Below are 11,655 nucleotides of genomic sequence, written 5' to 3' on the forward strand. Positions count from 1 at the left end.
CGGAATCACTCTGTCTTAGCTTCTACTTCAATTTATCCAGCTGCTTCTGCAAAATCCTGATGAGGGGAATGACCTGACTCAAGCTGGCAGTGTCTGAACTGACTTAACGTGTGGCAAGTTCGAAGGGTTGGAGAACCTTGCACACGATGGAAATCATTCTCCACTGTGCTTGAGTCAGGTGCATTTCCCCTTATTTGCCTATATCGTAGGTGGATGTATAGGCTTGAATGGTCTTTTGCTGCTCCTCCATCATCTGAAGCATATAAAATGTTGAATTCCACCTCGTTACCACCTCTTGCTTCAGGTGATGGCAGGGCAGGTTCAGGAGTGTTTGGTGGTGCTCTAGTCTTCGGCACGCGGTGGCTGAATGCCAAAAGTGGCCACCGACAGCATCTCCTATATGTCTCTGTCATTTTTCAAAAAAATCTGCACCACCAAATTAATTGTATATGCAAAACATGGGACGTGCTGGAATTTGCCCAGATGTAATGCACACACAATATTGGTGGCATTGTCCAATATCACAAATCCCCAGGAGAGTCTAATTGGGGTAAGCCACTGTGCAATGATGTCCCTCAGTTTCCGTAAGAGTTTGTCAGCGGTGTGCCTCTTACGTAAAGTGGTGATACATAGTGTAGCCTGCCTAGGAATGAGTTGGTGTTGGCGAGTTGCAGCTACTGGTGACACTGTTGTTGTTGCAGCGAGAGGCCATACATCTACCCAGTAGGCTGTCACAGTCATATAGTCCTTAATCTGCCCTGTTCCACTTGTCCACATGTCCGTGGTTAAGTGGGCAGTGGGTACAACTACATTTTGTAGAACACTGAGGATACTTTTTCTGACGTCTCTGTACATCCTCTGTATCGCCTGCCTAGTTAAGTGGAGCCTAGCTGGGATTTGATACTGGGGACACAGTATCTTAAACAATTCTCTAAGTCTTACTGAACTAATGGTGGCTACCGGACGCACGTCTAACACCAAGCTGTCAAGGCATCAGTTATCCGCTTTGCAAAAGGATGACTGCTGTCATATTTCATCTTCCTCACAAAGGACTGTTGGACAGTTGCTTAGTTGAAGTCGTACAAGTGGTTTTCCGACTTCCCCTATGGGATGACGATGGACTCCCAGCAGCAAGAACGGCAGCGGCAGCAACAGCAGGCTTACCACTCAAGGATCCTCCGGAGGAATCCCAGTTAGGAGAGGATTACTCAGTCTTGCCAGTGCCATGTGTGATATGTGGTGAAGCGTACCTGAAGTCTCGTGTCTGTCCCGTTGCGGCTGGTCCGGTCGCCCAGTTCCTGCTTGGGCGAAGCCTGTTGGAATCTGCGGAGAACACCTGTATAGAACCTGGGTTGAAGGACGGAGATACCCCAGTACAGACAACACACCCAAGTGTGTAAGGACCACTATGGTGGGATACGGTAACAAAGATTTATTGTAAGAGTGACTAATCCCCGTTCAGGGAAACTGGATTTGTGGTTAGTAAACCTAGTACATTTCGGTTAAGATCATCATTACCATTTCTCCCAAGTCATTCACAAAAGTAATATGAACATGGCATAATAATGACACTAATGCATTTCAGTACTTTAACATTCCAAACAGAAAAAAAGGTTCCATGAATACACAAGCAGTACGCAAAACATGCCACTAGGTGGCACTATGAACTCAATGAAAGGGATCTCTTGCCCAATATATATATAATCCGGAGAAGTTCAGGTGTATGTCCTTACAAATAGCAGACCCTCCAACATGACCCGCCCCACTAGGTACAAAATGCTCTGTTTCTGGACTTCCCTCTTAATTTATGATTTCCATCACCTGTGTTGTACTAGTTAAATGATAAGAAAGCTGTTTCTTCACAGGTGATGGCAATAATAAATTAAGAGGGAAGACCAGAAACAGAGCATTTTGTACCTAGTGGGGCGGGTCATGTTGGAGGGTATGAAATAGTACTGAACGAAACGTCTGGCAAGTGTTCTCCTGTGGACAGGCAGTGACACAGGGCCCTGCCTATTTTGAAGCATTTACAGCTGCAGAGGGTCGGTAGGTTATCATAACTGGGGATGGCTTGGAGGCTGTAAGGGCTGATGCACAGTGAGAATTTAAAGTACTATAGTTGGCCACCTCTCTATGGCAACAGAGGTGTAAGTATTTATTAGGGGCGTGCTGTTTCTGCTTGGGCGGTTTGGCTCCCCGTAAAGTGTTCTCTGGTAGGTAGTTTGGGTTGCCTGCTTGTGCTGCTTTCTGCGGCTCGCCTCTTCTCAGTCCTGGTCAGCGACAGCAGCATGACTCCATCTCTCTCGCTCTCTCAACGTGTGCCTCTTCTCCTCACACGCTGTACGGCACCTCTGTCCCGCCGTCACAGTACCGCGTCTCCTCCCGGCAGCAGCGCTGATCGAGCTCCCCTGCTCGGTGGTAACATCCCCATCGCTTCCTTTCCCCTTCACGATGGCGCCTCTAGTGCGGCTCTCTGACGCTGCTCCCAGCATCCTCCGTCAGCTCTCTTTAGTGGCAGAGAGGCTGTAAGGGTTGCAGTCGGGTCCCGGTTCTCTCTCGGCGGCTGAGACTAGCGGTTCTCTCTCCTGCTCCGGTCAGTCTCCTCCCGCGCTCTCGCCGAACAGGCGCCAACCCCGCCTCTCGTCTCCCGCTCTGCGGGCAGCCAATCCCCGCATTCCTTTAGTTAGGAGGCACTGGGTCCTAGTGCCCTCCAGCTAGCCCTCCGGTCAGATGCGGTTGCCTAGCAACCAGCCGACCAGACACCTTAACCCCTGCAGTCCCTGGTGGGCTAAGGTATCCAGCAGTGGCTGGGGCAGATACTGGGCATCACACATGGCCTGCAGGACTACTGTCATTCCTGACTGAGGAGGAAGTTGACGTTGAGAGAGTTGGTGGTGTGGCTTGCAGGAGCTTGGGTACAAGAGGAAGAAGGGATTTAGGCGTCAGTTGACTGCTTATGCTCTTACCCAAAGTTTTACAACTTGACAGTGACTTCTGATGAATGCGCTGCAGGTGACTTATAAGGGAGGATGTTCCTAGGTGGTTAATGTCCTTACCCCAACTTATTACAGATTGACAGAGGCAACACACGGCTTGACACCAAAGAGGTGACTTTTTTGGGTAGTTTGCCCAGGCATCACAATGGGCTTATTCATCCCACAGACAACAGGTGTCTTCCCCAGTGCCTGATTTAAACAAACCACATCACCATCAGAATCCTCATCATCAACTACCTCCTCAGCACCAGCAACACCCATATCCTTAACCTGGTGTATTTCAACAGTGACATCTTTAATTTAAATATCAGAAACTAGACTGTGGGTGCTACTTCCAGCACTTGCAGGGGGCATGCAAATGGTGGAAGGAGACACCTCTTCCGATCCAGTGTTGGGAAGGTCAGGCATTGCAACCACTGACACACTTGGACTCTCCTTGGGGATTTGTGATACAATTTTAAAATGCACAGTTCTTTTATGTGCTTTTTCCAGCTTAAATCATAATTTTTCTAGCGGGAGGATGAGGGCTTCCATTGTCATGTGAAGCTGAACCACTAGTCATGAACATAGGCCAGGGCCTTAGTCGTTCCTTGCCATTCCGTGTTGTAAATGGCATATTGGCAAGGTCACGTTTCTCCTCAGACCATTTAAATTTATTTTTTGGGGTCTTTTTACTGAACTTTGGCTTTTTGGACTTTACATGTCCTCTACTATCACATTGGGCATTGGCCTTGGCAGACGATGTTGATGGCATTTCATCATCTATCTCATGACTAGTGGCAGAAGCTTCAGCACTAGGAGGAAGTGGTTCTTGATCTTTCCCTATTTTATCCTCCAAATTTTTGTTCTCAATTATTTTTCTGGAGTTATATAACAATATGCGGTACAGTAGAGCGTGACTCTAGACAACACAGGGCAAACCCTGTGAAGATTATTTGGATTAAATATTAATAACCCCTTTATTTGGAGTAAATAATATACAGCACAGGACAGCACCACTGAACTTATATGGCAGCACCACTGGACTGGATTTATACGGAATTATACGGAGTTATATGGATTATACGGCAGGTTAACTGAATTTATATGCCAGTACCACTGTAATTATACACCAGGATCAGTGGATCTTTACAGCAGGATCACTGGAATTATATGCCTGTACCACTGGATTTATACGGCGGTACCACTGGACATACACAGCAGTACCACTAGACATATACGGCAGTATCACTGGCTGGACTTCTACACCAGTACCACTGTAATTATACGGCAGGATCACTCGACTTATATGAATGTACCATTGGAATTATACGACTGGATCATTAGAATTATAAAGCAGGATCACTGGATTTATACGGCAGTACTGCTGGACATATACGGCAGGATCACTGGACTTATATGGTAGGATCACTGGACTTATACGGCAGGATCACTGTGATTATACACCAGTACCACTGTAATTATACGGTAGGATTACTGAATTTATACGGCAGTACTGCTGGACATATACGGCAGTACCGCTGGACATATATGGCAGTATCAATGGACATATACGGCAGTTTCACTGGCCTGGACTTATACGCATTACCACTGTAATTATACGGCAGAATCACTGTAATTATATGTCAGGATCACTGGAATTATACAGCAAGATCATTGGATTTATATGGCAGTACCGCTGGACATATACGGCAGAATCAATGGACATATATCGCAAGGTCACTGGACTTTTATACGGCAGTACCGCTGGACATATACGGCAGTACCGCTGGACATATATGGCAGTATCAATGGAAATATATGGCAGTTTCACTGGCCTGGACTTATACGACTTACCACTGTAATTATATGGCAGGATCACTGTAATTATATGACAGTACCGCAGGACATATATGGCAGTACCGCTGGACATATACGGCAGTATCAATGGACATATACGGCAGTATCACTAGACATATATGGCAGTATCAATGGACATATGCCGCAGTATCACTGGAATATACGGCAGTATCAATTGACATATATGGTAGGATCACTGGACGTATACGGTAGGATCACTGGATTTATACGGCAGTACTGCTGGACATATACGGCAGTATCAATGGACATATACGGCAGCACAGGGACACCACCGGACACCACCATTGGACTGATGCAGGACAAAACACAGCACCACTGCAATGGACTGGACTTATACAGCAGCACTGGACATATGGCAGCAGAGGACACCACCACTGTGACTGGACTAATGCGGCACAACACAGCACCACGGGTCTGGACTTATACAGCAGAAAAGGACATATAGCAGCAGAGGACACCACCCCTGTGACTGGACTAAAGCAGCACAATACACCACCAGTGAACTGATGCAGCAAAACCATTCCCCTTTTTTAATCACATGAATTCATGTTGAATGTTGTATAGTGTACAGTATTGTGGCTTTTATTAAATAGTCTTTTATAATGGACCAATTTGGCACTAGTACTGCTTTTTTCTTTTAGCGCAGCCTCCCTTTTGTTGATGCAGCACAACACAGCAACACTGTAAGGGACTTTTACAGCAGCACTGGACATATGGCAGAAGAGTACACAACCACTGTGACTAGACAGATGCAGCACAAGACATGAACACTGAGGACACAGAGGACGGAGACACGTCCTCTCTCTACTCTCTCCAATGCCAGAGTGAAAATGGCGGGGACACGCGGCTCCTGACATGGAATCCAAACCCCACGAGAATCCAACAGCAGGATGATGACATTTGCCTCGTTCTGGTTTCCGAGTCAGGTGGGAAAACCAGAGCCTGACTCGGATCCGGGCTCGAGTGGTGAAGTCTGGTAGGGTTCGGTTCTCAGAGCAGAGAACCGAACCCGCTCATCTCTAATGGACACTATTTAATTTTATAACACATTACAATGAGCAGGTACAGGGGCATACCTGGATACATTGAAGAATCCAAGGCAACAGTTTGTAAGGGCCTCTATGTATTGACAGTACCAATGGAGAAAAATGTATATAACACATGTAACAGTGACAGGAAAGGTGGGCCCCACTCAGCTCTGCGTCCCAGAGAAGCTGCACTCCTTGCACCTATGGTTGCTAATAGAGATGAGCGGGTTTGGTTCTTAGAGAATTATACCCTACCGGACTTTGCCTTCCGAGTTCGGTTCCGAGCCCGGCTCGGGTTTCCCTGCCTGAATCGGAAATCCAAACGCGGCAAAACGTCATCATCCCGCTGTCGGATTCTCATGGGATTTGGATTCCATATAAGAAGCCGCACGTCGCGGCCATTTTCACTCCAGCCTCGGAGAGTGTATTGAGAGGACGTGTCCTCAGTGTTCAGTGTCTGTGCAGGGGCGGAAAAGTGGGGTGACGAGTCTTGTGCTGTGTTGTGCTGCTCAGTCCAGTCCAATGTAGGCACAGCGTTAATGTCCTCTGCTGCCATATATCCAGTGTAGGTGAATAAAGTGGTGCTGTGTTGTGCTGTCCAGTCCAGTGTAGTCAGTGTATTGTGCTGCATCAATCACAGTGTTGGTGTCCTCTGCTGCCATATATACAGTGAAGCTGCATAATGTGATGCTGTGTTGTGCTGCCCAGTCCAGTGTAGTCAGTGTATTGTGCTGCATCAGTCCAGCCAGTCGTAGTGTTGGTGTCCTCTGTTGCCATATATCCAGTGTAGCTGTATAAAGTGTTGTGTTGTGCTGCATCAGACCAGTGGTAGTGTTCTGTCTCATCAGTCATTACAGTGACGATATATGCTGCTGCTTTATGTCTGCTGCTGCCGTATAATAATAATAATAATAATAATAATAACAACCACAAGTCCCTTACAGTGTTGTTGTGTTGTGCTGCATCAGACCAGTGGTAATGTCCTGTCCATTAGTCATTCCAGTCATTCCTGTGCCGCGTATGGGGGGTCATTCCGACCCGATCGCTCGCTGCGGTTTGTTGAGGCGCAGCGATTGGGTGGAGCTGCGCATGTCCCGGCGCCTCAGTGCGCCGGCACATGGCAGCTTTCGTTACCTTGCGATCGCCTCTGAAAGAGAGGCGGTCGCTAGGCGGGAGAGGGCTGAATGGCGGCGTTAAAACACCATTTAGGGGGAGCAGTGCAGCCAACGCAGGCCAGCGGGAGCGACTACCAACTCCCGGCCAGTTGCAGGAACTGCGCTGGCCGGGAGTTACTCCTCAAATACAAAGGCATCGCCTCTGTTCGATGCTTTTGTATTTGTGCGGGAATGGGGGGCGGCACTGACATACGGGGTGGACTAGCCCTGTGCTGGCCATCCCCCCCGCATGTCTGAGTTAATGATCGTAGCTCTGCTAAACTTAGCACAGCTACGATCAACTTGGAATGACCCCCATTGTCTCATATAACTCCCAAAAAATAATGGAGAACAAAAATTTTGAGGATATAATAGGGAAAGATCAAGAAGAACCATTTCCTAATAGTGCTGAAGCTGCTGCCACTAGCCATGACATAGACGATGAAATGTCATCAACGTCGTCTGCCAAGGCCGATGCCCAATGTGATAGTAGAGGGCATGTAAAATCCAAAAAGCCATAGTTCAGTAAAAAGAACCAAAAAAAGAAATTTAAATGGTCTGAGGAGAAACGTAAACTTGCCAATATTCCATTCACGACATGGGTGCACTGTTAATGTAGAAAATACTAATAATGATACTAGGAAATAGAGATTGAGAAGGCTGTTAAAATTTGTTGAATTTTTATTAGTTTCACAGTAAAAAATAAGTAGTTTGGTGTGTTGATAACAATAACAATAATGAGCATTAAATAACAGATATATGCTGTCTAGTATAGGTCTGGATTTTGGGGGTAATTCCAAGTTGATCGCAGCAGGAAATTTTTTAGCAGTTGGGCAAAACCATGGGGGTTATTCCAAGTTGATTGTAGCAGGATTTTTGTTAGCAATTGGGCAAAACCATGTACACTGCAGGGGAGGCAGATATAACATTTGTAGAGAGAGTTAGATTTGGGTGGGTTATTTTGTTTCTGTGCAGGGTAAATACTGGCTGCTTTATTTTACACTGCACATTAGATTTCAGTTTGAACACACCCCACCCAAATCTAACTCTCTGCACATGTTAAATCTGCCTCCCCTGCAGTGCACACGGTTTTGCCCAACTGCTAAAAAATTTCCTGCTGCGATCAACTCAGAATTACCCCCATGGTCAGGGGTGTATCTACCCATTGGCCAGGATGGCACTCGCCAGGGGCGCCAGGCAAGGAGGGGGGCGCCGCCTGGCGGTGCCACCTGCGGCCAAAGGATAGAAAAGTAGTACTATCAGACTGTACCTGGTAAGAGTCTGTTACTGCTGGAGCGGTGCCGGTGTCCGGCAGCACCGCACTTGTAATCATACTCAAAATAAACTACAGCTCCCAGCAGCTCTTGTTGTTGGGAGCTCCTGGCAGCAAAGGCTGCTGGGAACTGTAGTTTATTTTGAGTCTGATTACAAGTGCGGTGCTGCTGGACACTTGTCTGATCACAAGTGCAGTTCGGTGCTGATGGACACGCCGGCAGTAACAGACTCTCACCAGGTACACAGCAATTTATATAGCACAGTGCTATAAATCTATTTGTTGTTGAAGATAATAAAAAAAGTGTTTGGGAGAAGGGACTGTAGTACCTGAAAAACGACACAATGTTCATGCATGTTAGATGTAAGTATGTAGTAAGTAAGCGAAAACTTTAACTTGTTGAGTGTAATAAAGAAAATACATATCTTAGCTATTTCAAGGCCAGGTTCAAGGAAATGTATACCAGGTTATTGTATAATTGATAATTTTATCTTGGAAGTGATGGCACCCTGATGTTTCTTCTAACAGGAAGCACTTCTACCATCCAACTAATGGTGTTTGGTTAATGGCTGGGTCCATTTGAGGCTCATCTCACAGCATCTCATTAGCATTTCATTCGGGATGCAGTCAAGATGCCGGCGTTTGGCATCCCGACGGTCGGAAACCTGACGCCAGCATCCCGAAACTGCTTGGATTGCTGATGCTGGCATTCCAACATAGATAGCGATGCAGAATGGCAAAATCCGGATTGAGTTGGTGCCAAAATCTCCACTGGCAAGCCACGTGGGAGGGTTAGGGTTAGGCTGCGAGGGTGGTAGAGTTAGGGTTAGTCTGCAGGGAGTGAGATAAGGAAGGGTGGGTTAGAATTAGGCACCACTGAAGAGGCTGGGGGATGGGTTAGGGGGGAATGATGGTGTAACGTGAATATGAGACGCTACTGTGCGATATAATGTGACAAATGGACACTAATGTGTGGCATAATTTGATTTGGAAGTACTATTGTGTCCACACCCTTCCCCCACAAGACCATGCCCCATATCCAATACTCACACCTTATTTCAAATGTGTGTAGGGGGGGTGGGGTGGGGGGCGGGGCGCCAGTCCATTACTTTTGCCAGGGGCGCTGGGACCCCTAGATACACCCCTGCCCATGGTTTTGCCCAACTGCTAAAAAATTTCCTGCTGCGATCAACTTGGAATTACCCCCTTTGATAAGAATTATCCTTAATAGGGGGATACAATGTATTTACAAGTTTGTCTCAACCATATGCCTGTACATAACTGTACATAATTAACTGCCATAAATTGCCTGTGTGCCTGAGCACCAATTGTTAGCGTATACTTATTAGAACAAGAAATCCTTGGCCATCACATATACTATGTAAGAAACAGAGTGAAACTAGATAAAGGAGGTGAATCTGATGTCAGTGTTAGGCACTGAGCATATTGGCTGGCCCTCACTCCGAGTTGTTCGCTCGCTAGCTGCTTTTAGGAGCATTGCAAATGCTAGGCCGCCACCCTCTGGGAGTGTATCTTAGCTTAGCAGAATAGCGAACGAAAGATTAGCAGAACTGCTGCTAAATATTTTCTTGCAGTTTCTGAGTAGCTCCAGACCTACTCCTAGATTGCGATCAGCTCGGTCCGCTTAGTTCCTGGTTTGATGTCACAAACATGCCCTGCGTTCGGCCATCCACTCCCCCGTTTCTCCAGACACTCCCGCATTTTTCCTTGACACACCTGCGTTTTTTAGCACACTCTCGGAAAAAGCTCAGTTACCACCCAGAAATGCCCCTTTCCTGTCAATCACTCACCGATCAGCAGTGCGAAACTGCTAAGTTGTTAGTTAAATAACTAAGCGCATGCGCATTTAGCAACAAATCGCAGCATAGCAAAAATCGGCAATGAGCTAACAACTCGAAATGACCACCATTGATCATTTATGTACTCTACTAAACTGGGTCTTCCTCAGAAGTCACCCACCCGAGTACTGACTTAGCCCAACACTGATTAGCTTCCAAGATTAGATGGATTCGGGCGTTTCCAGTGTGGTATGGTAGTAGAATTGGTTCCTAGGCAGGCTACGCTGTGTATTACTGTATCTCTTTCCTTAAGAGGCACACAGCTGATAACCTCTTATGGAAACTGAAGAACATCAACGCAGATTGTCTTACCCCAATTCGACTCTTCTGGGGATTTGTGATATCGGACAATGCCACCAATATTGTGTGTGCAATCTGAGCAAATTCCAGCATGTCTCATGTTTTGCATGTATAATTAATTTGGTGGTGCAGAATTTTTTTAAAAATGACACGGGTGTGCAGGAAATGCTGTCAGTGGTGCGAAAAATTGCGGGTCACTTTCGGCATTCTGCCACCGTGTGCCGAAGACTGGAGCGCCAGCAAACAACACCTAAACCTGCCCCGCCATCAACTGATGCAAGAGGTGGTAACCAGGTGAAATTCAACACTCTATATTCTTCAGAGGATGGAGGAGCAGCAAAAGGCCATTCAAGCCTATACATCCACCTACGATATAGGCAAAGGAGGGCTAATGCACCTGACTCAAGCACAGTGGAGATTGATTTCTGTCTTGTGCAAGGTTCTCCAACCCTTTTAACTTGCCCACGTGAAGTCAGTTCAGACTCTGCCAGCTTGAGTCAGGTCATTCCCCTCATAAGGCTTTTGCAGACTTAGCTGGAGAAATTGAAGGAGGAGCTAAGACAGAGCGATTCCGCAAAGTATGTGGGACTTGTGGATGGAGCCCTTCATTCACTTTGCCAGGATTCAAGGGTGGTCAATCTGTTGAATTCAGAGCACTACATTTTGGCCACCGTGCTCGATCCTATGTTTAAAGCCTACATTGTATCTCTCTTTCCAGCAGACACAAGTGTGTTGAGGTGCAAATACCTGCTGGTGAGTAAATTGCCAACTCAAGCGGAACGTGACCCATCAACAGTTCGTCCTTTAATTTCTCCTGCCACTGGGGCTGCAAGAAAAAGGATAAGATTTCCTAGCCCACCCGCTGGTGGTGATGGAGGGCAGTCAGGAGTGAAAGCTGACATCTGGTCCAGACTGAAGGACCTGCTAATGATTAATGACATGTCTACTGTCACTGAATATGATTCTGTCACCATTGAAAGAGTGGTGGAGGATTATATGAGTGACAGCAACCAAGTAGGCATGTCAGACAGTCTGTATGTATACTGGCAGGAAAAAGAGGCAAATTGGAGGCACTTGCACAAACTGGCTTTATTTTACCTAAGTTGCCCCCCCTCCAGTGTGTACTCCGAATGAGTGTTGACTGCTGCTGGTAACCTTGTCAGCGATCGGCATAGGAGGTTACTT

General features: G+C 46.7%; 1 pseudogene; it reads right to left on the reverse strand.

The window, feature by feature from the left end:
- Window positions 1-10,254: 10,254 nt before the first annotated feature.
- On the reverse strand, window positions 10,255-10,373 carry LOC134896541 (5S ribosomal RNA; annotated as a pseudogene).
- Between the last annotated feature and the right edge of the window lie 1,282 nt (window positions 10,374-11,655).

Source organism: Pseudophryne corroboree, chromosome 3 (genome assembly GCF_028390025.1).
Source record: "Pseudophryne corroboree isolate aPseCor3 chromosome 3, aPseCor3.hap2, whole genome shotgun sequence".
NCBI classification, from domain to species: domain Eukaryota; kingdom Metazoa; phylum Chordata; class Amphibia; order Anura; family Myobatrachidae; genus Pseudophryne; species Pseudophryne corroboree.